Below are 24,503 nucleotides of genomic sequence, written 5' to 3'. Positions count from 1 at the left end.
CCAGAATTAAATTTCTAGCATATAAAAAAAAATTACATGCTTGAAATATTCAGATTTTTCTATTCCATTAAGAATTTTTTTCAGTTTGTTGTAAATATCTACCACACATTACAATATCAGTAGACATTTTATATTTTTAGATGCAAATTTAAAAATCTCAATAAAAAAAATCACTTGTTTGAAAGTACTGAAGCTTCACCAATCTGAATCTAATTGCAACAAATTAGAGCATTGTTAGAATTATTGGTAAACTAAAAACTAGAAATTAATACAAAACAACAATGAATGATTAACAAAATGTGAGCTACGAAAATACTTAGAAAGTGGGTAGAAAGTGGAACAAAAAAGATTTTCCGACACAGGTTAAAAATTCTAATGTTTGTTTACAAACATTAGAATTACTTCCTCATTTACGTAAGCACCGACATCCATATTTCATCTCATCTCATTATCTCTAGCCACTTTATCCTGTTCTACAGGGTCGCAGGCAAGCTGGAGCCTATCCCAGCTGACTATGGGCGAGAGGCGGGGTACACCCTGGACAAGTCGGCAGGTCATCGCAGGGCTGACACATAGACACAAACAACCATTCACACCTACGGTCAATTTAGAGCCACCAATTAGCCACCAATTAGCCTAACCTGCATGTCTTTAGACTGTGGGGGAAACCAGAGCACCCGGATAAAACCCACGCAGATGGGGAGAACGTGCAAACTGCACGCAGAAAGGCCCTCGTTGGCCGCTGGGCTCAAACTCAGGACCTTCTTGCTGTGAGGCAACAGTGCTAACCACTACACCACCGTGCCGCCCTTTGTACTAAATAAGTCTATGTAAAACAAATTTTAAATCAAACTATATTTTCTTAACTTAATACCACATACCAATGATTTTTAAAAAATAAATAATCGTCTGAATATCGATAATTGTGGAACAAAGTCAATAACTGTGGACAAAGGTGTTGATAATTGTAGAATAGTATCATGTGATCTGATATGCTAAGTAATTGGGAATCAACTCATTTTTCTTCCAGTGGAAGTTTGAGTAATTATTCAGGCACAATTTATAAGACACGGGGTGGCACAGTGGTGTAGTGGTTAGCACGGTCGCCTCACAGCAAGGAGGTTCTGGGTTCAAACCCAGCGGCCGGTGAAGGTCTTTCTGTGTGGAGTTTGCACGTTCTCCCCGTGTCTGTGTGGGTTCCCTCCGGGTGCTCCGGTTTCCCCCACAGTCCAAAGATATGCAGTTAGGTTAACATGGGGTGGCCTTGGGCTGAAGTGCCCTTGAGCAACGTACCTAACCCCTGACTGCTCCCGGGGCACTCTAGTGTGGCTGCCCACTGCTCTGGGTGTGTGTGCGCACGTGTGTTCACTGCTTCAGATGGGTTAAATGCAGAGGATGAATTTCACTGTGCTTGAAGTGTGCATGTGACAAATAAAGATTTCTTCTTCTTTTCTACTTTTGCAATGGCCAAAAGATCGTTAAGGTGTCAATAGTTGTAGCCACTGATATAGCCACTGTATGACCATTATTGAATTGCGGATATCACTGTAATGCTGCCGCTCACGTTTGCTTCCGAGAAAAAAAAAAAAAAAATATATATATATATATATATATATATATATATATATATATATATATATATATATACACACACATATACACAAGAGAATGTAGCTTGCTTCTATCTTCTGCATAGCAGATTTTTTTCGAATTGTCCACATCAACATAATGTTGTCCCAAACAGGACAGGAAGTTCTAACAAAAAGGCAGAAGAAACAAACTTTTGAAAGTGGGCATGGCAAATTAAGCTGAATAGGGGCTGTAAATCACTGTGACCCTGATCAGGTAAAGCAGAATGTAAACAGACCTATTATACAATGTGAAATTTGCAATTAAACCTAAGCAAATTAAAAATTAAGTTTAAAACAGTGTGCTAAAACATGACATAAGTACATCAGGCCATCTGTACCCCATATATTCACTAAGCACTTACATTTGGATGCTGGTTGAGTCATCTTTCTAAACAAGACTCAATTTTTTTTTTCTGATTCAGCTGGAAGAATTGTATCCACATCTCATCTGTAGACAATAGGCCTGCCTAGGATGTTCACTCAGGAAGATTGAAACACTGACTTTGTATTATATCTGAATACATCACCAACATTCAATACATCGCTGAGACAGTACACAGCGAATAAAAAGATAAGTCTCTTCTATGCAGAAAGTATTATTATTATTATTAGTAGTAGTAGTAGTAGTAGTATTGGCCGTAGGTGTGAATAGGAGTGTGAATGGTTGTTTGTCTCTATGTGTCAGCCCTGCAATAACCTGGCGACTTGTCCAGGGTGTACCCCACCTCTCACCCATAGTCAGCTGGGAGAGGCTTCAGCTTGCTCACGACCCTGCACATGATAAGCGGTTACGGATAATGGATGGATGGTGGTAGCAGTAGTAGTAGTAATAGTAGTAGTGCCTTGATCTATTGCCAGAATAGCTTGCATTTCAAAGGAAATAAAAAATATACTATATTGGATGGTTATTCTATTATCAGACAGAAGTGTATGTGCAATCAAAGTCCTTCCTGTGTCAGCACCTGGTATTCCCAGGCAGTCTACCACCAAGTACTAACCAGGTTAAGGCACACTGGGTGGCACTGATCTCCATTTCTGTGGCCTTTCTGCCTCTTGCCTATTACATAGCTAGGGTTACAGTGGGGGGGGTTGGTCCTCTGGTAACCATGAGAGTTTAACTGTTACCTTTCTCTCTCCTCTTCCTTTCATCCTCAGTGCTGTGGTGTATTGATATGCAGAGGCAGCGTGAAGTCCTGCTATTCAGCGCAAACACACACACACACACACACTATATATATATATATATATATATATATATATATATATATATATATATATATATATATATATATATATATATATATGACGCCCTACTCACATATATATGTATTGTGGCATGCCTTGCCAGATGGCAGTAGGTACCGTTTATATGATGGTCTTTGGTACAAACTGACCAGGGGTAGAATTCACAATCTCCCAATTGAGAGGCAGACACACTAACCACGAGGTCAACTCACCAGTATATGAATGTTCAGTATCACTACTAAAATCATATTTGGCTACTTTCAACTTGTTCAACAGATATTACTTCATTACATAGCTAACAGTTTATGGATTGCAAAAAGGAAATCTCTTTCACACACTCATAAAAGGTCATATATGGATCTAGATTGACTTCTGGAGAGGGCTGTGTTTCATACCAAAGAAAACCTTCTACCAAGAGTTCCTCTGTCATCAGACATGGTTAAAAATGCAGTAGCACTTTTGTTTTAAATTTGCATACTTCAGACTAATTTCCCATTCACTCTGTTCTCACCCCAGAATAATTTGTACACTGTTACGTGACTTATCTCTGCTACTCAAAAAAAAAAAAAGTAATGAGGAAATCTTATTCAATACACTTGCTTCTTCAAATGAACATTCAGAATAGAAGAAAATCATTACATTCTGGGAAATGGAAGTGCATGTATTTGCCACAGCAATCTATGGGAGTCAGTGAAAGTGGTTAGCTGCACTTAAGTTAAGTGGTTAGCTGTGGCAATCTATGGAAGTCAATCTATGAGAGTGCAATGAAGTCTTTAAGTGCAGCTAACCAAGTGGCCCATGATGGCTGTTGAGAGGCCAGACATAAGGTCCTTATCACCAATAGGGTTGTATGACATATGCCAGTGGGATATTTAATAAGCCCACTTTCCTATTGTTCACTTTTTAGCCATAAAGCTGTTGAGGATATTGAGGTTCATAGTTCAATGGACTGGAGTGTTTACTGAAGACAGATACTGTAGATCCCTCAGATTTAAAATCTATTTGAGTTCCATTGGTGTCAATCGAATGGACTGAACCTACCTTCAAGCTCCCAAAGTACTATGATGAAAAAGAATATGAGAAGTCAACAACAATGAATTCCTTAGTAGCAAGGCAAGGCAAGGCAAGTTTATTTATATAGCACATTTCATACACAGTGGCAGTTCAATGTGCTTTACAGAGGTAAAAGCAAAACAGTAAGCAATAGAAAATAAAATTACATAGTAGAAATAAAATAATAAAATGAAGTAAAAGTTCAGTAAAAAAGAAAAAAAAACAGCAGAATAAAATAGAATAAAAGTTAAGTAAAGTTTAAAACACACAGAGACTGTAAAAGTTAAAGGAACAGTCCACCGTATTTCCATAATGAAATATGCTCTTATCTGAATTGAGACGAGCTGCTCCGTACCTATCCGAGCTTTGCGCGACCTCCCAGTCAGTCAGACGCAGTCAGACGCGCTGTCACTCCTGTTAGCAATGTAGCTAGGCTCAGTATGGCCAACGGTATTTTTTGGGGCTGTAGTTAGATGCGACCAAACTCTTCCGCATTTTTCCTGTTTACATAGGTTTATATGACCAGTGATATGAAACAAGTTCAGTTACACAAATTGAAACGTAGCGATTTTCTATGCTATGGAAAGTCCGCACTATAATGACAGGCGTACTAACACCTTCTGCGCGCTTCGGCAGCGCATTGATATCTGAGCTCCGTATCAATGCGCTGCCGAAGCGCGCAGAAGGTGTTAGTACGCCTGTCATTATAGTGCGGACTTTCCATAGCATAGAAAATCACTATGTTTCAATTTGTGTAACTGAACTTGTTTCATATCACTGGTCATATAAACCTATGTAAACAGGAAAAACGCGGAAGAGTTTGGTCGCATCTAACTACAGCCCCAAAAAATACCATTGGCCATACTGAGCCTAGCTACATTGCTAACAGGAGTGACAGCGCGTCTGACTGACTGGGAGGTCGCGCAAAGCTCGGATAGGTATGGAGCAGCTCGTCTCAATTCAGATAAGAGCATATTTCATTATGGAAATACGGTGGACTGTTCCTTTAAGTAAAGTTTAAAACATGTAAAGATGACAATATTTATCAGTTAGCAGAAAGCATCTGAGAACAGCTTGGTCTTTAGTCTAGATTTGAAGCTGCCAACAGCAGGAGCATTTTTGATGTCCTCTGGGAGTTGGTTCCATAGCTGTACTGCATAGTAGCTAAAAGCTGCTTCACCACACTTTGTTTTAACAACAGGTTTTACCAGTAAATTTTGCTGCTGCGATCTGGTAGATCTGATTGGGTTAGGCCGCTGCAACATACTGTATCAGAGAGGTAATTGGGCCCTGTACCATTTAGAGATTTGTACACCAGCAGCAATACTTTAAAAACAATTCTATAGCTTACTGGAAGCCAGTGAAGGGACCTTAGAATTGGAGTAATGTGCTCTGTTCTTTTTGTTCGTGTGAGAACCCTAGCTGCTGCATTTTGAATCACCTGAAGTCGTTTGATGGTCTTTTTTGGTAGGCCTGTGAAAAGGCCATTGCAGTAATCAACCCTACTAGAGATGAAGGCATGTACAAGTTTTTCCAGATCATTTTTTGACATAAGTCCTCTTAGTTTGGAAATGTTTTTTAGGTGATAAAATGCCGATTTAGTGATTGCTTTCATGTGACTGTCAAAGTTTAGCTCGCTGTCAATGAAAACGCCAAGATTTTTAACCATATCTTTTGTTTTAATCCCCTTTGTGTCAAGAATAGTGGTAATCCTGAGTCTTTCATCTTTTTTCCCAAATAGAATTACTTCTGTTTTATCTGTGTTCAGCTGAAGAAAATTTTGTGACATCCAGTTGTTGATTTGGTCGATACACTGGTAGAGACATTCAAGGGGGGCATAATCATTAGGTGATAGAGCAAAATAAATTTGGGTGTCATCTGCATAGCAGTGATACAAAATTGAGTTGTTCTTGATAATTTGTCCAAGTGGGAGCATATAAAGGTTGAATAGTAATGGTCCAAGGATCGACCCCTGGGGGACACCACAGATCAAGGACATTGATGTTGAGGTACAATTTCCCATGGTAACAAAGAAGCTTCTATCTTTTAAGTATGATTTTAACCATACGTAGTGGATGTTCATTATGTCTAACTGTTACAAATATTTTTAAGTTCGTTTCTTAGACAAGGATATTTTTTTAAGCTTGTTACCTTGTTAACAGTTTCGGCGAGAATCTCCCGCCTTCTTCAGAAACAGTCACCAGATGGCGAGTGGTGACGTGCCTTATCAGCTGATGTTGCGTGCAGGAGGCGTGAACGTCCCGCCCAACGATCCATGAGGAAATACCACATCAACACCCCGGTCAAACCATACAAGAACCTCCGACAGCTGCTAGTTCACCCCAAAGACAAAATACAACTGGACAATAAATGCAACGTCATCTATGAAATCCCTTGCCGTTCATGTAATAAAGTCTATATTGGTGAAACGGGCAGATGCTTCCATACTCGAAGGAAAGAACACAAAATAGAATGTGAAAAAGAAACAACAAGAAGACTCACAAGATCCGAAAAAGAAAAAGCACACCAAGAAAACCTAAAATCAGCCATTTCAGACCACTGCAAACGGCAAAATCACATAATGAATTGGGAAGAGGCCAGAGTCATTCGCGCTGAAGAAAATAGATTCCAGCGTTGGATTTTAGAGGCAGTGGAGATACGCAAGCGGGCGCAGAGGACGATGAACCGGGACGAGGGAGCGTACGCACTGTCGCACACCTGGAGCGCCGTCCTGGAGGAGCGACCTGACAGCAGGAGGCGTGGACTACCTGTCAAATTGGGCGGGACGTTCACGCCTCCTGCATGCAACATCAGCTGATAAGGCACGTCACCACTCGCCATCTGGTGACTGTTTCTGAAGAAGGCGGGAGATTCTCGCCGAAACTGTTAACAAGGTAACAAGCTTAAAAAAATATCCTTGTCTAAGAAACAAACTTAAAAATATATGATTTTAACCAATTGATAACCTTACTAGTCAACCCAACCCAGTGTTCAAGTCGATATAGCAGTATGTTGTGATCAACAGTGTCAAAAGCTGCACTGAGGTCCAGTAACACCAGGACCGATGTTTTGCCTGCATCAGTATTAAGACGTATGTCATTTATAACTTTAATCAGCGCTGTTTCAGTACTATGATTGGCACGAAATCCTGACTGAAAGTTATCAAAACAGCTATTTGATATCAAGAAGGCAGTTAATTGATTGAAGACAATTTTTTCAAGGATTTTCCCGATGAATGGTAGATTTGATATTGGCCTGTAGTTGTTTAATACTGAAGCATCCAGATTATTCTTTTTAAGTAGGGGCTTTACAACGGCTTTTTTCAGGGACACAGGAACAATGCCAGTCTCTAGGGATGTATTTATGATCTGAAGCACATCTGTAATTATGAGGTGAAGAACAGACTTAAAAAAGTTGGTGGGCAGAATGTCCAATTCAGATATTGAGGAACTGAGATTTTGTACAGTTTTTTCAAGAGTCTCATAATCAATCAAACAAAATTCTGACATTGTGTTGAAATTGTCTGTCTGTGTCACTGGTGATTGCAGCTTTTCAGTTATTTGCAACTGAGATATATTATGAGCAATATTCTGCCGTATTTTTATCAATTTTATCTTTGAAGAAGGATGCAAACTCATTGCATTTATTAACTGAGAGAAGTTCAGGTACTAATTGTGGTGGGGGATTAGTAGCCCCTAAATCCAGTCCCACAGTGCATGAATGTCAATCAAATCAAATCAAGTTTATTTGTATAGCGCTTTTAACAATAAACATTGTCGCAAAGCAGCTTTACAGAATTTGAATGACTTAAAACATGAGCTAATTTTATCCCTAATCTATCCCCAATGAGCAAGCCTGTGGCGACGGTGGCAAGGAAAAACTCCCTCAGACAATCCTATGTGTTCTACGGGCCTTGCATCATGTCTGACCCCAACTTTCTAAAGAAAACAGTGTCACTATACGGTTTTCTTTCTTTCTAAACAGTCTACAGCAAAAGCCTGAAGATTCTATTTTAATGAAAAATTGTCTGTTTTTTTGTTGTTGTTGTTGTTGTTGTTATTTTCCTTTCCTCTTTTGAAGACCACACGTCTGAGACTTTTGAGGAGTAATAATGGACAATGCCAGGGGTGGGTTTACGCGGCTTAATCCCAAATGTTTTCTGTTTATCAAAGTGTCTTTTCTCAGTAAAATCCTGGCAAGTGTGATATAAGTTAGTTATAGAATCCATCCATCCATCCATCCATCCATCCACTTTCAGTAACTGCTTTATCCCCGTCAGTATCGTAGGGCTTATCCTGGCATCACTGCGAGTGAATACAATTTGGATGGGACACCAGTCTGTCAGCAGGCACCAGGCACACCCACACATTTGCACCTAGGAGCAATTTAGCATCACCAGTCCACCTACCTGCATGTTTAGAGAGGTGGGAGAAAAATGGAGGAAACCCATGCAGGCACAGGAAGACCTTGCATTTTTTATTTGTCTGCTACATTGCTTTTAATATAACTAGAACTGCACTTGCTTCTATCCATCTTTTTCATGAGAAGAAGTGGTTTTCATGGTTGTAGGAAGAGTGGGATTCTAATTTATTTAAACTGGTGCTTAGATTGTCCAAAAATGCTTGGAAAATTCAGCAAGGTATCATCATGTCCTGGAACGTCATTGCTAGGTAGAGGATTAAGGGCAATAGAGTAATTTGGGTGTTACTGGGGCTTCAGGTATGTTGAATTTTTAAATCAGGGTAGTTTTGAAACTCCATGAATAATGTATGAATTATGTCAACACATGTTTATAGTATTTCCTACTGCATTTTTGCTTTGTTTTTTTTATTTCTTTGTTAGTCATAACTGATTTTTTTTCCAGATTTATTGCTGTAATTTTGTAAAATCATGCCCAAGTTTCAGTAATAAACAAAGAAGTTGAATTTGTATTTCTTTAATTCATGTGGGGTTTGTTTTGAGGAATCATTTGGGTTTCATTGATCATTGATGTTTTCTAGAATGTCAGTCTCCAGAGAAGACTTGATTTATTGTGGAGAAATTATTTTGTGATTGATAGCCTGAGAGCTGATATCACAGACATGCCAGGTTATTAAATAAAGGAATGTTGTAATTATTACTGAGTTATTGAGGGCTAAATCAGGTGTGGGAATACATCTATTTGTGTATAGTATTGTATTTCCAAAGCTACAAGTTTCTTGTGCCCTATTTATAACTGTTTCAGTTGACAGCATTGTAAATAATGCGTTCAGAAGTTGAACTCAGCCCTGATCAACCCGAGAGGAAATATTTTTGTTTGAACTTCTAACACACATCACACAGGCATTCATTTCATCTTTAGCTTGTCTGCTGGTGCCAACTAAGATGCTGATATAGTGTCTTGCTCTTCATCAGTCAGCCATTAGCACAAACTAAATGCCTACCATCTATAACCTACACCCAGAATGCCACTTTATTAAGATGGAAGGGAAGTTTGGAGCAGGGGAACCACCTTAAATCTTATTGTACTCTAACTGAACTTCCCCCCCCCCCCCCCACTCATTGTCCACCTGTGTATTCACGTATACACCAGTGCAACATTAACTAAAAGGGAGAACCAGACTTCTGAAGTAAAAGTCCATCATATGAAGGCAGAGGGTTTTTCTTAACAGTATCCTTTATAATACATTTTGATAGGATTTATGAATATGCAAATCCATCTGTCCTGGGCATGACTGTTTGGTGCCTCCCTGTTGGGGCAAATCAACGGTTGTCAGGGGAGACAGGCCGACGCCCTTCTCTGACAGCACAATCTGTTTTTGGACAGGTGCTGCTGTATATTTATGACTGTCCCTCTGTATCTAAGAACATTGAGAATATTTCCACACTGCCTTTGTCAGCATTTACTTACACACACACACACAATGTTTGTAATTTTATTTCTGTTAGATATTTCCACTGATGTGTGTTCTGTAGTTAATTAAATGTATGCCTACATATAGCACTAAACATAACCTTACTTTCAGTGACTTAAAAATAAATCTTTTGGCTCATCAAATGCACCGAAAAGTTATTAAGATTCAAACACCCAGAACCGTGAACTCTGCACTGCTACACTACACACACACACACACACACACACACACACACACCATAAACAAATGCACAGTGAATGCAAACCTATTTGAAAATGTTGCTATCTCAGCAGCTCGGAAGTGAAGGCTAATCTCAAGGTAGCACGTTAGTGTACCAATCCTCTTTCTCTCTCGCTTTCTACTCCCTGCTGAACTGCACTCTTCTTCCCATCCCTTGAAATGTCAGCTCTACTTAGACAACCACAGAGGGGCCAGAATTAAAGAGGAAAATAAATTGCCACAGTGCTTCACCTGAAGACAGAAAATAAAAAGAATGAAGCAGGTGTTTTGTGAAACTCAGAATAAAAGAGAGATAGTTATGGATGCATGGAGTTTCTTTCAATATGATTAGACTGAGTCCTCTGGTAGCCACATGGGGAAACCATGGAGTCGGATTGGATCAGTACTTTTTCTGTAACGTTGGAGTGGGTTGCTGTACCTGTATGCATGCACTCTTAGGATGCTTTCACATATGCCATGTTTAGTTTACTTGAACTGCAACTTGGTGTGGCTTCTTCTTTGGCATGATCTGTTTAGGTTGAGATGAACACAATCCAAAACACAGAGCAAGCTAGTTATTTTATTTCTTAAATCCTGACTAAATTTATTAGGTTGACTTTTGGAATGGGCGGCACGGTGGTGTAGTGGTTAGCGCTGTCGCCTCATAGCAAGAAGGTCCGGGTTTGAGCCCCGTGGCCGACGAGGGCCTTTCTGTGTGGAGTTTGCATGTTCTCCCCATGTCTGCGTGGGTTTCCTCTGGGTGTTCCGGTTTCCCCCACAGTCCAAAGACATACAGGTTAGGTTAACCGGTGACTCGAAATTGACCGTAGGTGTGAATGTGAGTGTGAATGGTTGTCTGTGTCTACAGTATGTGCAGCCCTGTGATGACCTGGCGACTTGTCCAGGGTGTACCCTGCCTTTTGCCCGTAGTCAGCTGGGATAGGCTCCAGCTTGCCTGCGACCCTGTAGAACAGGATAAAGCGGCTAGAGATAATGAGATGAGATGAGTTTAGACAGAGGAGTCAGTCAATTCACCACCAGTGTGTAAACACTGACAGTTTCGCATGTATAATCTAAAGTTCACCACTGTCCCCAATGAGCAAAACACCATTCTTCCAAATAATCAAACACTACTCACCACATTATCCCCAATAACCAAACACTGATCACCATTGTTCCCATTGAACAATTCCTCATCACCGTGCCCCATGACCAAATACAGATCACCTTTGATCCCAATGATCAAACACTGATCCCCATCGTTTATCCCACACCCACACTTTGTTCTTTGTTTGAAACTGTCTTCTTGAGTGTAACACACTGAGCTCTATATAAACTCTGGCGAGCTCATAGCCTATTCCCCACGGTAGAGATAAGTGAAGCCATCTGGCCGCCATATTACCACTCCCATCACATGTATTTGTCTAATGTTAAACCATGGTATCAGATCAAGTTTGCCCCAAGAAAAGTATCTCCTGAATTTTTCCCCCCTTCATTACCTCCTCTTATTTTATCAACTTTATCCACATTCCTTACATAACGTTATAGTGCTCCCCTTCACTGTTATTTTTTTCTTCCTTTTCCAGTTCAGTCTCTGATGATTTTTTAAAGTATCTCTTTTTTTTTTTTACTACAATAATTATTTTTATGGAGATTATTTCAGTTTTTCTCTCATACAATGTACCTTTCATACATTTCTTCTTCCTTATACACACACACACACACACACACACACACACACACATATATATATAATGTATGTGTGTGTGTGTGTGTGTGTGTGTGTATATATATATATATATATATATATATATATATATATATATATATATACATACATATATATACACACATACACACACACACACACACACACGAGGGTAAGTCAAAAAGTTCTAAGACAGATGTTATAATTTCAAAAGGAATACAAAGAAGGAATTCTCTGATGGAAACACCGCTTGCAGAAGTGTTTAGACTTAAATGGAGGATATGTAGAGAAATAGCTTTGTTATTTTCATAAATAGATATTTTTAAATTTGTCTAAGAACTTTTTGACTTACCCTCGTGTGTGTGTGTGTGTGTGTGTGTATATATATATATATATATATATATATATATATATATATATATATAAATTGTGAATAAAAACGGAATGCAATAATTTACAAATCTCAAAAACTGATATTGTATTCACAATAGAACATAGACAACATATCCAAATGTCAAAAGTGAGACATTTTGAAATTTCATGCCAAATATTGGCTCATTTGAAATTTCATGACAGCAACACATCTCAAAAAAGTTGGGACAGGGGCAATAAGAGGCTGGAAAAGTTAAAGGTACAAAAAAGGAACAGCTGGAGGACCAAATTGCAACTCATTAGGTCAATTGGCAATAGGTCATTAACATGACTGGGTATAAAAAGAGCATCTTGGAGTGGCAGCGGCTCTCAGAAGTAAAGGTGGGAAGAGGATCACCAATCCCCCTAATTCTGCGCCAACAAATAGTGGAGCAATATCAGAAAGGAGTTCGGCAGTGTAAAATTGCAAAGAGTTTGAACATATCATCATCTACAGTGCATAATATCATCAAAAGATTCAGAGAATCTGGAAGAATCTCTGTGCATAAGGGTCAAGGCCGGAAAACCATACTGGGTGCCCGTGATCTTCAGGCCCTTAGACGGCACTGCATCACATACAGGCATGCTTCTGTATTGGAAATCACAAAATGGGCTCAGGAATATTTCCAGAGAACATTATCTGTGAACACAATTCACTGTGCCATCTGCCGTTGCCAGCTAAAACTCTATAGTTCAAAGAAGAAGCCGTATCTAAACATGATCCAGAAGCGCAGACGTCTTCTCTGGGCCAAGGCTCATTTAAAATGGACTGTGGCAAAGTGGAAAACTGTTCTGTGGTCAGACGAATCAAAATTTGAAGTTCTTTATGGAAATCAGGGACGCCGTGTCATTCGGACTAAAGAGGAGAAGGACGACCCAAGTTGTTATCAGCGCTCAGTTCAGAAGCATGCATCTCTGATGGTATGGGGTTGCATTAGTGCATGTGGCATGGGCAGCTTACACATCTGGAAAGATACCATCAATGCTGAAAGGTATATCCAGGTTCTAGAGCAACATATGCTCCCATCCAGACGACGTCTCTTTCAGGGAAGACCTTGCATTTTCCAACATGACAATGCCAAACCACATACTGCATCAATTACAGCATCATGGCTGCGTAGAAGAAGGGTCCGGGTACTGAACTGGCCAGCCTGCAGTCCAGATCTTTCACCCATAGAAAACATTTGGCACATCATAAAACGGAAGATACGACAAAAAAGACCGAAGACAGTTGAGCAACTAGAATCCTACATTAGACAAGAATGGGTTAACATTCCTATCCCTAAACTTGAGCAACTTATCTCCTCAGTCCCCAGACGTTTACAGACTGTTGTAAAGAGAAAAGGGGATGTCTCACAGTGGTAAACATGGCCTTGTCCCAACTTTTTTGAGATGTGGTGTTGTCATGAAATTTAAAATCACCTAATATTTCTCTTTAAATGATGCATTTTCTCAGTTTAAACATTTATGTCATCTATGTTCTATTCTGAATAAAATATGGAATTTTGAAACTTCCACATCATTGCATTCCATTTTTAGTTACAATTTGTACTTTGTCCCAACTTTTTTGGAATCAGGGTTGTACATTATTATACCAACACAAAGGCTATACAATACTTCCTTTCTATTTAGGACGGTTGTTGAAACAGGATTATTTTCTCATGTTATTTGTTAGTTAATCATGCACATTTTGTCAATTTGTGCAAGTGGGTGTGACGTGATCCACATACTCAATTGTGCTTAGCCTTAGGTAAATGAAAATACCTACTTACCATACTAGAACAATAACATCTCTCTTTCCATTTTCATCCCTCACTGCCATTTCTGCCTTAGGCTATATGGTCCTTCTTTCATTTAGGCTCCTGAGGCTAATTTACTCAGTTCATTTTTCTTTCTGAATTTGAGCTGTTGAGCTTGAACGCTCACATTCAATATCAAACATGTCTAGACTATGGCTTTGATCCAGTCTGGGACATTTCCATTGAAAATCTGACACAGTCACAGTGTTCATCCCAGATATCAATGTTAGACTTTCAACAAAAATAGACAAGATTTTTTTTTTTTTTTGCTCTTCCGATAGGGGGTCCATGCAATTGGCACTGTGCACACGTGTAAAAATAATCGCACACTAGCTATGAATACTCACAGGTGAAATGTCTGTCCACAACCTTTGACCTGATGATTTGTACAGTTCACTGCTGCACATGTAGGTATTTTTCTTCTAATTTCTCTCACCAACTACATAAAGTTGTCCAATTTTGTGTAGCTTCCAGTAGTCTAAATGACAGTTCCGCTCCGTGACGGAAGTGGTAAGATGGCGGCCAGCTGGCTTCACTCAGACAAGCCTATGAGCAGCCCAGATTTTATCTAGAGCTCAGTGCTGTAACATTAATAAAATCTATTTATTCCTTCCTAAATTATTTCCTTTGGTGTCTATTTCCCCAACAATTTACTACTCCTGCTTCTGTTTTGTCTGTGTTTATAGAAATTATAGAATTCTGTAAATATGCAAATAGTTTGTGGTGCCATGACCAAAGATGGTTATAATAAATCAGTGACTATTCTAATAAAACTCTATTCTATATTTTATTCAATTCTCTCTCTCTCTCTCTCTCTCTCTCTCATTATCTCTAGCCGCTTTATCCTTCTACAGGGTCGCAGGCAAGCTGGAGCCTATCCCAGATGACTATGGGCGAAAGGCGGGGTACACCCTGGACAAGTCGCCAGGTCATCACAGGGCTGACACATAGACACAGACAACCATTCACACTCACATTCACACCTACGGTCAATTTAGAGTCACCAGTTAGCCTAACCTGCATGTCTTTGGACTGTGGGGGAAACCGGAGCACCCGGAGGAAACCCACGCGGACACGGGGAGAACATGCAAACTCCACACAGAAAGGCCCTCGCCGACCCCGGGGCTTGAACCCAGGACCTTCTTGCTTTGAGGCTTTATTCAATTCTATTCCATTTTATTATATGCTGTGCCTTGAGACAATTTTTAACTGCCAATCATCATGATGATTTGGTAAAAATGCAAATTAGCCAATGCCATCATTTGGTGACTTTGAGCATGCATTAGCTACCTTCACCTGAAAAAAGTTGGCAAGAAAGATGGTTTAGGGAGGATTTCTTTGCCATGTTTATTTATGAATTTAAACACATTATGTCCAGCACTTTGGTAAACATTTTAAAATGTGTTATCAATAAAATTTATTAATTTGCTTACTGATCAGCTTGACTAGCTCAAGCTGTGATTTGAAAGCTGACAAAATATGTTAAAAACAAATACATTATGTCCAACCAAATTAACAGCATACCTACAGTGTCTTGCAAAAGTATTCATAACACACACACACTTTCTCAGTTACAAAAGTAACTTGGTGCCTATCGTACAGTGTCTTGCAAAAGTATTCATCCCCCTTTGTGTTTGTCCTGTTTTGTTGCATTACAAGCTGGAATAAAAATGATTTTTTTTTTTTTTTGGGGGGGGGGGGGGGGGGGGGTTAGCATTATTTGATTTACACAACATACCTACCACTTTAAACGAGCAAATTGTTGTTTTATTGCGACACAAACAATAATTAAGATGAACAAACAAATCTGGAGCATGCATAGGTATTCACCCTCCCACCCCAACAAAGTAAATACTTTGTAGAGCCACCTTTTGCTGCAATTACAGCTGCAAGTCTCTTGGGGTATGTCTCCATTAGCTTAGCACATATAGCCACTGGGATTTTTGCCCATTCCTCAAGGCAAAACTGCTCCAACTCCTTCAAGTTTGATGGGTTGCATTGGTGTACAGCCATCTTCAATTTATTCCACAGATTCTCAACTGGATTGAGGTTTGGGCTTTGATTAGGCCATTCCAAGACATTTTAAATGTTTCCCTTTAAACCACTCCAGTGTTGCTTTAGCAGTATGTTTAGGGTCATTGTCCTGCTGGAACATGAACCTTTGTCCTAGTCTCAAACCTCTGGCTGACTCAAACAGGTTTTCCTCCAGAACTGCCCTGTATTTAGTGCCATCCATCATTCCTTCAGTCCTGACCAGCTTTCCTGTCCCTGCAGATAAAAAATATCCCCACAGCATGATGCTGCTGCCACCAACACGCTTCACTGTAGGAATGGTGTTCTTAGGCTACGTTTACATTAGACCGTATCTGTCTCATTTTCTTCGCGGATGCACTGTCCGTTTACATTAAACCACCTGGAAAAGCCGGGAAACGGGAATCCGCCAGCGTCCACGTATTCAATCTAGATCGTATCTGGTCCGGTGCTGTGTAAACATTGAGATACGCGAATACGCTGTGCTGAGCTCTAGCTGGCGTCCTCATTGGACAACGTCACTGTGACATCCACCTTCCTGATTCGCTGGCGTTGGTCATGTGATGCGACTGCTGAAAAACGGCGCGGACTTCCGCCTTGTATCACCTTTCATTAAAGAGTATAAAAGTATGAAAATACTGCAAATACTGATGCAAATACTGCCCATTGTGTAGTTATGATTGTCTTTAGGCTTGCCATCCTTCCACTTGCAAGTAGTAAGTGATATGCACTGGGATCACACACACAGCGGCTCAGTCCCGAATCGTGGCTTGTGCACTTCACTCGCGCGCTGTGTGAGCTGCGCAGGGCCGGAGTGCGCACCCTCCAGAGGGCACTCGCTGTTCAGGGCGGAGTGATTTGGAGCGCAGGATGCCTGCGGAGCCGAGCGTATCCGTGTATTGGTGTTGCTGTGTGCACGGCTAACGGTTTTAGTGTAAACACGAATCGTTTTAAGAACGTTAATCTGATGATCCGCTGATTCGACGTAATGTAAATGTAGCCTTAGGGTGTTGGGTTTGCACCACACATGGCATTTCCCATGATGATCAAAAAGATCAATTTTAGTCTCATTTGACTAGAGAATCATCTTCTGTATGTTTGGTGAGTCTGCCACATGCTATTGGGCAAACTCCAAATGTGTTTTCTTAAGCAATTACTTTTCTGGCCACTCTTCCATAAATCCCCACTCTGTGGAGTGTATGGCTTAAAGTGGTCCTATGGACAGATCCTCCCATCTCCGCTGTGGATCTTTGCAGCTCCTTCATACCCCTTTTCCACCAAATCAGTTCCAGGGCTGGTTCGGGGCCAGTGCTGGTGCTGGTTCACAACTCGTTCAACTTGCGAGCCAGCTGAGAACCAGTTTGCTTTTCCATAGCTCGGGGTGCTAAGGGGAGCCACGTCATTACGTCACTGTATACATCAGTTACGTTGCTGTATATGTCAGTTACATTGCTGCGTTTGCATAAACCTTGGCGCGAACATTGAAGCAACAACATGGAGAAGAAGAAGCAGCAACAACAACAACCATAATGGATGACTTCGCGTTTGTACAGCTGCTGCTTCTCGTCGCTTAAAAATGGCAACCTTTCGCGGTCTTGCTATTATTGTTGGTCTTAACAACTCTGCCCCCCCCGCTGACGTAAGCGGTTCTTTGCTCTGGCCCAGCAAAGAGCTGGTGCTAGCCTGGAACCGGTTTTTCTGGCCCCAGAGCCAGTTCTTTGTCAGTGGAAACAGAAAACCCGGTTCCAAACTAAGCACTGGCCCCGAACCAGCCCTGGAACTGCTTTGGTGTAAAAGGGGCATCAGTGTTATCTTTGATGTCTTTGTTGCATCCCTGATTAATGCCCTCCTTGCCTAGTATATGAGTTTTGGTGGGCGACCTTCTCTTGTCAGGTTTGTAGTGGTGCCATATTCTTTCCATTTTGCTATAATGGATTTCATGATGCTCCCTGGGATATTCCAAGTTTGGGATATTTTTTTATGACCCAACCCTGATCTATACACAGCTTTGTCTCTGACCTGTTTGGAGTGCTCCTTGGTTTTCATGTTGCTTGCTTAGTAGTATTGCAGAGTCAGGGTCCTTCCAGAACAGGTTGATTTATACAGACATCATGTGACAGATCATGTGACAATTTGATTGCACACAGGTGGATCTTAATTAACTAATTATGTGATTTAGGAAGCGAATTGGTTGGACCAGCTCTTATTTAGAGGTTTCATACAAAAGAAGGTGAATACCTATGCACACTCCAGATTTCTGTTTCTTTTTTCCATCTTAATTATTGGGTGTTTCACAAGAAAATTTGCACCTTTAAAGTGGTGGGCATGTCGTGTAAATCAAATGGTGCTAACCCCCCAAAAATCCATTTTAATTCCAGCTTGTAATGTGACAAAACAGGACAAACACAAAGGGGGATGAATACTTTTGCAAGACACTGTACATTAGGTACCAAGTTACGCTTGTGACTGAGAATGATGGTATATGACACATTATGAGCCATTTTAACATGTTAACATTTTAAAACATAACATATCCATTTATTCTCATTCATGATCGAATAGGAAATGATAGCATATATTTCCAGTAAGTATCAGCTTTGTGTGCTGCTGTGAGTTTTTGTTTACTGTTGAGGCAGTGTGACATGAAGCAGGACACCATGTGATGCACCAGGAACTGGCCTGAAGCGGCATGATAAACAAAGCAAACAGCAGTGGACCAGTCAAGTGAGGAGAAAACAGAAATCGCATGCAGGCATACTAAAAAAAAAAAAAAAAAAAAAAAAGTACAAAGAGGCAGGAAACACATACACTACAAGCCCAGAAAAAGTTGGGCTGGTATGGGAAATGCAAATAAAAAAAGAAAGCAGCGATTGCTAAATTTACTTTGACTTGCGTTTCATTGCAGACAGGATGAACCCAAGACATTTCATGTCTTATCTAGCCAATTTCATTTCATTTGTTAATATGCATCCATTCCTGCATTTCAAACCTGTAACACATTCCAAAAAAGTTGGAACAGGGGCAATTTAGGGCAAGTAATGAGGTAAACCAATTAAATGATGTGATCTGAAACAGGTGATGTCATCAGGTGATTATAATCTGACTTGGTACAAAATCAGTATCCAGGAAAGGCCTAGTCTTTGAGGAGCAAAGATGAGCTGAGGATCTCCAGTTAGTCAACAAATGTCTGAGAAAATTACTGAAATGTTGAAAAACAAATGTTCCTCAAAGGAGGATACAAAAGGATTAGGATATTTCACTCTCTATAGTGCATAATATCAAAGATTTCAAGGAATCTGGGAGGTATTTTGGTGTGTAAAGGGCAAGGACGCAAGCCTAAGCTGAACACCTGTGATTGCCAATCCCTCAGACGGCACTACATCAAGAAGCATCATTCATCTACAGCTGATATAACCACATGGGATTACTTTGGCAAGCCTTTATCAAGCTACAATACAGAGTTACATCCACAAATGCCAGTTAAAACTCTACTGTGCAAAAAGGAAGCCTTATGTTAATTGTATCCAGAAGTGCCATCAACTTCTCTGGACTTGGAGGCATCTGGGGTGGACTATCACCCAGTGGAAATGTGTATTGTGGTCAGACGAATCAGTATTCAGAGTCTTTAAAAAACAAACAAACAAAAAAATAGATGCTATGTGCTCTGGCTCAAAGACAAAAAGGACCATCCAGACTGTTACCAGCAACAAATCCAAAAGCCAGGGTCTGTCATGGTATGGGGTTGTATTGGTGCCCTTGGCAAAGGTAACTTCGACTTTTGTGATGGAGCATGAATACACAAAAGTACATTAAGATTTTTGAGCAACATATGCTGCCTTCAAGACATCTTTTCCAGGGATATTTCAACAAGACAATGCAAAAATCACATTCTGCACACATTACAAAGGCATGGCTGTGGAAGAAGAGGATGCCTGTCACCTCTGTCCCCAATAGAGAATTTTGTGGTGAATTTTGAAGTGAAAAATATCACAATGACCCCGTACTGTTTCACACCTTAACAACTGTTTGAATGAGACAAAATATTACCTGAAACACTTCATCATTTACTGTCTGTCGCTAAACATCTTTTAAGTGTTGGGAGAAGGAATGGTATGATTATGAAGTGGTAAATGCTTTACTGTCCTAACTTTTTAATTTGTTGCAAATGTTTGTTTAAAAAACCCAACAATAAAATTCATGAGATCAAACATCAAATAATGTACTGTTGTATTGTTTGAGTGCAATACAGGTCAATGATGATTGAAAACAATGGTTTGAATGTTTTAATTTCAACATACTGTCTCAACTTTTTCAGATTTAGGGTTGTACTAGAATACTAGCTATAGCTCATCACTGTGCTTAATTCAGTTCCAGGAGATGAAGGCCATTTACCTTTCACCCCAGCACTCAAATAGAGTATATATTAATTATCCACAACAGGGACACATTAATCTTCCCAACCCCCATCATAAAAAGCACATCTTCTCTTTCTAACATAATCATTGCACTATATATCAATCAATATGACATTAATAAGACTTACAGTGCCAGTCAAACGTTTGGACACCTATGCATTCCTAGGTTTTTCTGTATTTTGACTATTTTCTACATTGTAGAACAATACTGAAGACATCAAAATTATGAAATAACATATGGAACATATATGGAATTCTGTGGTAAACAAAAGTGTTTTTTTTTTTTTAATGTTCAAAGTAGCCACCATTTACCTTGATGCTTTCCACACTATTGGCATTATCAGCTTCATGAGGTAGTCATCTGGAATGCTTTTCAATTAACAGGTATGCCTCGTCAAAAGTTAATTAGTGCAATTTCTTGCCTTCTTAATGCATGCGAGATCAAGTGGTAAATAGTAAATAATAAAAATACAGTAAACAGCCCTATTCCACAACTGTAGGAATCCGTATTATGTCAAGAACCACTCAGCTAAGTAAAGAGAAACGACATCCATCACAATGTGGTATTGTAGAACACCACAAATGTGATATTGGAGAACATTTTACAAAAAGGTTACATTAAACATTACTAAAAAGTACTAATTCTATTAATTTTAATTATAACGCAGGTTTGTTGAATACTCAATTCTAATTGGTCAATTACAGCATTCTACAGTCTGTTGTTTCTGTGTAACACTGTTGCTATGTATAACAGATCATTATTATAGACCACATCATTAGCAGAAACAATACAATTTTTTAAGTCAATATTTTGTGTCAAACTATTGATTTCTTTTCTAAGAAGCCATGTAATGAGTGGGATAATGTACAGCAAGCCTGTCATTATCAAGACCCCACCACTTCTGTCCTGCAGCACCCTGTTGGGGGTTTATATCATGATAATGACCAGCTCAATGTACATTACACCTTACCTTCGATATTATACAACAGTTAATTCCAGTCCATGAGTGCTGAGAGTCCAAAAGCACTGGGACATTTCATTGTTGTATCACTCCTTATCTGCGTTCACTATTTAAAATCCCAATTTTAGTAATAGCTTGTTACATTTAAACCATTACTACACATACTAGGGGCGTTGGCATGGCAACACGCAATGCTCCATCCAGCTGTGGCTACTTTAGGAACTTTCATTAATGGAGCAAAAATAAACTAAATATTTGGTCGTATTGTGTCTGTCACCTGATAGCAATTTCTTATTAATAGAACTGTTGTGTAAAAGCAATATCACACTTGCAATCATGCTGTTGTACTCAATTTCAACACGACTCATGCCTATGGCCAAAATCACTGCTGTGCTGATATTCAGTACAACAGCACTCTTGCTCATGTGATATTGTTTAATTTTTTTTTTCTGTGTTAAGAATCTATAAGTCTTAGTCAGGATGCATTAATGAATATTAAACAATACAGTTTTAAACATTACTAAACAGTTGCAATATAACTGAATTGGCTGTTAATTTATAATAAACATTTTATTAAGAAAGCAATTTTAAACAGTAATAAATGTGACAACTTTTTGGTAAAATGAATTAAACATTGTTTAATAGCATAGTGATGTCTACAATGCTCATTTGCAAATTGTTATGGTAACTAATGTTAACTGGCTTTTATTTATTAATTAGCAAGTACTTTATAAAATGCAATTGTTATTTTGCAATTTGAATAAACAGGAAAATGGACAAATATTAGAATTAAAATAATTAGATAGCTAGACATGTATTGGCATTTATTCTATTTATTTATGTTTGCTAAGTATATGTATCCATGCATTTAATGTTTGGTAAAGTTGGAAATAGTAGCATAAGGTAATATCTTTCCACTTACTAGTATATCATCCAACTTAAAACTTCTTTTTGCTAGAGACGGACATCTATAGGCACCAGGAGTGGCTCATGACCATAGACTTGAGTAATTTTTAGAATAACCCTATAATTATGCAGTTGAGGGCCAACCATACTTGAATAAACTCAGATAAACTATGTACACCAACCCAGTACAGATGAATAGGTTCACAAAATGGAAATATCTGACATAATGCCACCTCACTGTTTAATTTGCCTCATTTGTAAAGACAATTTAGTTTGTTGATCTTTTAGATGTGGTAATGTTTCAATCACAGTTTTTATAAGCAACTGATGCAATTAGAATTGTTTTTCTGCTATGTCTTTCCAAAGACATAACAATCGAGGTGGTTACATAGCTAGATAACAGTACAGATTAAACTTACTAATCACATCCTTTCAGTCTTTTCTCAGTTTTGAAAATTATTGACTAAAAATGACAGTGTTCATTTTGAAAACTTTGGTTAATAACAATAATAAGAAGAAGAATGCATCTGACCCTGGAAAACAGTAAGCCAAATGCTTTGTCAACAGCAACAATGCCTGAGAATGAAGATATACAGTATGAGCATCCTAGCCCCAATTTATGAAGCATCTTCAATTTTAAATACTTCAAATGAATCAGTATGGAAGGAAGAAAGAAAAAAAAACAACATTTGCAAATTATGGGGCTTAATGGTTAGAGAAGCAGCTTTAGGACCAAAAGGTTACCGGTTTGATTTCCTGGACCAGCAGGAATGGCTGAAGTGGCCCTTGAGCACCTAACCCCCAACTGCTCCCCAGGCTGCTCTGGGTATGTTGTACGTCACTCTGGATAAGAGCATCTGCTAAATGCTGTTAATGTAATGTGTGCCAAAACCTGTTGCGATATCGGCTTTTCACAGTTCAACATCCAGCCGGCAGAAAACATGTACAGGTAAGCCAGTAGCTAGCCAGATCTTTTGATGTTATATCATAATACAGTTATACTGTATATAATTAGGACAGCACAGTGATGTAGTAGTTAGCACTGTCACCTCACAGCAAGAAGGTCCTGGGTTTGAGCCCAGCGGCTGACGAGGGTCTTTCTGTTACCCCTTTTCCACCAAATCAGTTCCAGGGCTGGTTCGGAGCCAGTGCTGGTGCTGGTTCACAACTCGTTCAACTTGCGAGCCAGGTGAGAACCAGCTTGTTTTTCCATCGCTCGCGGTGCTAAGAGAAGACACGTCATTACGTCGCTGTATACGTCAGTTACGTCATTGTATATGTCATTACGTCGCTGTATACGTCAGTTACGTCACTACGTTTGCATAAACCTTGGCGCGAATATCGAAGCAAAAACAACGTGGAAGAAGCAGCAGCAGCAACAACAACAATAATAATAATGGATGACTTCGCGTTTGTACAGCTGCTGCTTCTCGTCGCTTAAAAATGGCGATCTTTCACGGTCTTGTTATTGTTGTCGGTCTTAACAACTACGCCCCCCCCGCTGACGTAAGCGGTTCTTTCCTCTGGCCCAACAGAGAGTTGGTGCTAGCCTGGAACCGGTTTTTCTGGCCCCAGAGCCAGTTCTTTGTCAGTGGAAACCGAAAACCCGGTTCCAAACTAAGCACTGGCCCCGAACCAGCCCTGGAACTGCTTTGGTGGAAAAGGGGCATGTGTGGCGTTTGCATGTTCTCTGGGTGCTCCAGTTTCCCCCCCAATCCAAAGACATGCAGGTTAGGCTAATTGGTGACTCTAAATTGACCGTAGGTGTGAATATGAGTGTGAATGGTTGTTTGTCTCTATGCGTCAGCCCTACAATGACCTGGAGACTTGTCCAGGGTGTACCCCACCTCTCGCCCATAGTCAGCTGGGATAGGCTCCAGCTTGCCTGCGACCCTGTACAAGATAAGCGGCTATGGATGGATGGATATAATTAGTATATATTAAAATGTCTATAGTGTGCAGTAAAGATGTTTGTGCCGCTACAGCCTATAGGTCTACCTCAGGATAATGTGTAAGGGGTACCTTTGCTAAATAGCCATCCATGTAGCTAGAAACATACATGAATTAATATAAGCTAGCTACTGACCTAGAGACCTAGCAACAGACCTAGCAAGCAACTGAAACCTGAAAAGAATTTGGCCAAATTTGCTAGCCTTTGTTTCTATACTGTTGATAATCTAGGGCAATTTTTATTCTGGTGAAAGTAGTTTTCATCACCAGATGACTTAT

Source organism: Neoarius graeffei, chromosome 3 (assembly GCF_027579695.1).
Source record: "Neoarius graeffei isolate fNeoGra1 chromosome 3, fNeoGra1.pri, whole genome shotgun sequence".
In the NCBI taxonomy this organism is placed as follows: domain Eukaryota; kingdom Metazoa; phylum Chordata; class Actinopteri; order Siluriformes; family Ariidae; genus Neoarius; species Neoarius graeffei.
This window is presented reverse-complemented; position numbering follows the sequence as displayed.